The following is a 4,585-nucleotide window of genomic DNA, read 5'->3' on the forward strand; positions in this document are numbered from 1 at the left end:
AGCAGTTCCCGCTCCCGCAGGAGCCTTACCTAATTCCCACACTGCCGCAGCAGTTCCCGCTCCCACAGGAGCCTTCTCTGTATTTCCCCACTGTCGCAGCAGTGCCCGCTCCCACATGAGCCTTTTCCCTATTTTCCCCACTGCCGCAGCAGTTCCCGCTCCCGCAGGAGCTTTTCCATTTTTCCCCACTGCCGCAGCAGTTCCCGCTCCCGCAGGAGCCTTTGCCTGTATTTTACTCTGCCGCAGCAGTGCAGTGCTAGCCATTTTCTCTTTTCAGACGCCGTAGCAGTTCCCACTTCCACAGGAGTTTTCTTTTCAGATGCGGCAGCAGCGGCCGCTTCCGCAGAAGCCACTTTCTCTTTTCAGATGCCGTAGCAGTTCCCACTCCCACAGGAGTTTTCTTTTCAGATGCCGCAGCAACGCCCGCTTCAGCAGAAGCCTCTAATTCTGTCTTCTAAAGCCTCAGCAGTGCCGCTACTACAAACAAAGTCCAACACCCCACCAATTTTAAGCTTTGCAAATTTTGGGGGGTTATCAACGCTCCTCTCAGTCATTTCATGTTTTATTTTGACATGACTCAAAGCAGTGATATCTAAGCAGGAGAGTTCTTTACTTACTTTATAATTAGTCAATAACTCCATCATTTTCTTCATTCAGGCCGAGAGCTCGCACGAAAACAAGAGGCGGGATTTATCACACGAGCCAATCATATTCAATCATAACCGATCATATCCAATTATAGCGCGATGAAGACATTGCCTCCTCTCACGTGACTTTCCCCCATTCATTCTCAATTACAACCCAGAAAAGTCACGGCACGCTAAGGGGTCTCTGTTGTAAGTCTATGGACTGAAGGGAGGCAAGCCTCCGCTGTAACTTTACCTGCTGGATGCGGGTGTCGCTGTTGGACAGTGTTACATTATAAAACCGAGTGACTTTTAGACTTTTAATGTCATATTGTCACGATGCACACACACGAGGAACGAGGAGACGCTGGAGAATAGAGTCTGACACATATTTAGTCATATTTGCTTTATTAGTTTTATTTTTGTAATATCGATGTATATATATATATATATATATATATATATAAATCAATGGTTCCCAACCTTTTTTCTGCCGTGACACAGTTTTGATAAGTAAAAAATATCACGGCACACCACTAAGCACTGAAATATAGAAAACAGACACTTGCACTTAACATTTAATGAAAATCATGCTCAAATGGAGTTCATGAGGTTTTTTTTACCATCGAATGACAGACGTATGTGTTTTGTCCATCATTACGACGGCCACATCTGAGGCAGTAAAGTGCATCACATTACGTTTTCATCAACTTGCTGGTTATAAAGTTTATTGTAGCTGTATGGGAGCTAAGATTTTCTTGTTGTTTATTACATTTGGCCAAAATCTCATGATATAAAAGATGAACCACTACGCACCAGATATTTAAAATGTACAAAAGTATATTGGCTACACCTAGACATTCTGAATGGAGGCGGGTGGAGTTACGAAGTTTGACTGACAGGTTGAGGATCCAATGGATTACGAGGTTTACTCACAAGCTCTTTTGAATGCTTTTCATTGGTTAAATATTTGTAAAACCCACAAACAGACAAGCCCAGGCACAGTGGTTGGGAAACACTGGTCTAGCTATCTATCTATCTATCTATCTATCTATCTATCTATCTATCTATTTATCTATCTATCTATCTATATGTGTGTGTGTGTGTGTGTACTTTAGTCGACAGGTCCATTTTCTACAGAATAAAGATATAATCATAACAAACTTACTTTAATTACAAATTAAAATGCAAGTACAACATGACAATTTACAAAGAAAAATAACAATGAAGAACTTTAAAATGAACTCTGGCATCACAGCTTTAATGTCATGTCAATGCTTTAAAATGACTGAATCTGTTTAAGCTGTTCATGAGGGAAATAGTACTCATAATAATGACAATGTGCCTGGCTTTTTAATGCGCAGTTCTATACAGCACTGAATCTGTTTGAAGATTGTCATTCTGTCTAACATCTCTCTGATGGCAGAGATTTAATTTTTAGCCGCATATACAATCGCTGCTGTCACTCGCAAATATTATACATATTAAAAAAATTATTTGTGAAAACGACTGGCAATGACTGGTTCTTGAATTCTAAGATTATAATCTTTAGACACCACATACTATACAACTTTTTCTGCCGACTGCAAAAAGTGACTGAAACAGACACAATCCAACTGGGCACAATCATTAGTCAAGACTAAAATACATTCATAGTTGGCGTGACAGTCGTGTAGTATGTTCTCGGCTTAAGAGGACCAAATGTCCACATATACAGTAATGACAAGCGCGAGTGTAAAAAATTACACGTGTGAACCCGCTAAATTGTTCCGCGACGGTGATAAAAGAACGAAACATCTGTCAAACCGATGTCAAAAATCGAGCTGTGCAGGCTTCGAAGCTTGTATCAAAAAAGGAAACAACTCAGCTTGATTCATTTTTCCATAACCACGTGATCTGTGAAGTCAGAAGCTTCGTTTTCCCACACAACCACGTGACTGCTTCACATTCTGATTCAAATAACGCAAACCCATTGCACAGGTTTCAAGTGTCGTTCACACTCCTTTGATAAGAATAAATCGTAATAGGAATAAATATTTACATGTTTTGTGCATGCTCAGTTTGTTTTAATCCCCGCTTCACAAGCACTTCAACTGACCATTCCACAATAATCTTCATTTATTCTTATCATGCCTAAATGACCCATGCTTATTTTTTCATACATTTATCCACAGACTCATTAATTCATATTTTGTGTAAGTACAATTTTTTTTTTTTTGGTTTTGCTTTATATGTTTTTTGTAGCACAAATTGATTTACTATGTGAAACCAGTGACGGCGCTACACCGGGGCTAGGGGGGCCTATAGCCCCGTCAGAATTTTGAATAGCCCCGGTTTAGCCCTCATTTGCGCTCAACCACGGCAACAGACGTATCGTCCTTCTGTAGGCTATATGCAATCCATTACATAGTCACTAAGGTTGTGATGTGGTGTTCGTTTTAATGTTTTATTTAAGTTTTAAGTATGTACAGTTCTGATTATGCATATAAATATGTATTGTGTTGTAAATGCTGAGCGCATGGGTGCTGTCCTGTGCTGTTTGCACATCTCACACAGTAACCTCCGCGTCAGTGAACCGCGTGAGCGCAGTTTCCTGCATTAGGCTACATTTAATCCATTAATAATCACTGAGATTGTGATGTGGTGTTCGTTTTAATGTTTTATTTAAGTTTTAAGTATGCACAGTTCTGATTATGCATATGTATTGTGTTAATGCTGAGCGCACGGGTGCTGTTTGCACATATCTCACACAGTAACCTCCGCGTCATGTGAGTGCAGTTTCTTGCATTATAGGCTACATTTAATCCATTACATAATAATCACTAAGATTGTGATGATTCATTTTAATGTTTTATTTAAGTGTAAAGTATGCACAGTTCTGATTATGCATACAAATGTATTGTGTTGTTAATGCTAAACGCATGGGTGCTGTCCAGTTCTGAAGTCTTGCCTTTGTATGTAAAATGTTTTTGTCGTGGTCTTATGGTCACTTGTATTAAGATTATATCTATTTTGATGAATTTGCCTATTCGTTGGCAAAATATAAATTAAAACTACACTTCTGTTGAATATGATGTGTACCATAGCTGCTTTTATTTAAAAAAAAACGACAATTTCTTTATGAAGTAACTCTGATGTCATCAATATCATTTATTCTCTTAGCACCCCCGCCATATTGGTCTAGCCCCCCCTTAGCACCGGTAGAGAAAAAATTCTGGCGCCGTGCCTGTTTGAAACATTCCAAAAATAGTTGGACGTCTGGGACGCAAAAGCACCTTTTTCCACCTTTGACCACTAGATGTCATACGTGTGCAACGTGTTGAAAAGCTTCTAGTAATGAACCATTTTACGAAACAGCTCAGGGGGAAAGCCTCGGTGATTCGCAAAGCTTCATTTCACCATCACTGCTGTATATTTGTTAGTTGGTGTCTTTATTCATGCTGCGTGTGGCGTCTTTCTCATTGATCTGGCATGAGCTTAAGACAGGAACTTTCGCGGTCTGTGCATGTGCGAATTGTCCACCAGCTGGACTGGTTTAAGTGTGTGTGGGGAGGGAGAAATGAGGGAAAATGTCTTTGATTATTTGTTCAAAGATGTATTTACTAAGTATGTTTCACATTATTAATGACGTATAATGTATACATAGTGTTATACAAGACATGTATAAAATATTTATAATCAATTTTTTTAGAAGGTTGGAAAATTAATACTTACCTTGTACTTACCCTGATGGTTTCAACCAAGTGGGTGGAGCCATTCATATATTAGTGCAGCTCTCACACAAGTGGGAGAGATGTGAGGAATTTGAAGAGTGCAATTTAAAGTGCAATTATGGACTTTTTAGTAGATGGGAATTCAGCCAAGAGCTGAGTGTAAATATTTAGAATTTTATTTTGTGTGTGTGTGTGTGTATATGTGTGTATATATATATATATATATATATATATATATATATATAT

The sequence above is a fragment of the Sinocyclocheilus anshuiensis genome, unplaced genomic scaffold (genome assembly GCF_001515605.1).
Source record: "Sinocyclocheilus anshuiensis isolate Anshui unplaced genomic scaffold, SAMN03320099.WGS_v1.1 scaffold2600, whole genome shotgun sequence".
NCBI lineage: Eukaryota > Metazoa > Chordata > Actinopteri > Cypriniformes > Cyprinidae > Sinocyclocheilus > Sinocyclocheilus anshuiensis.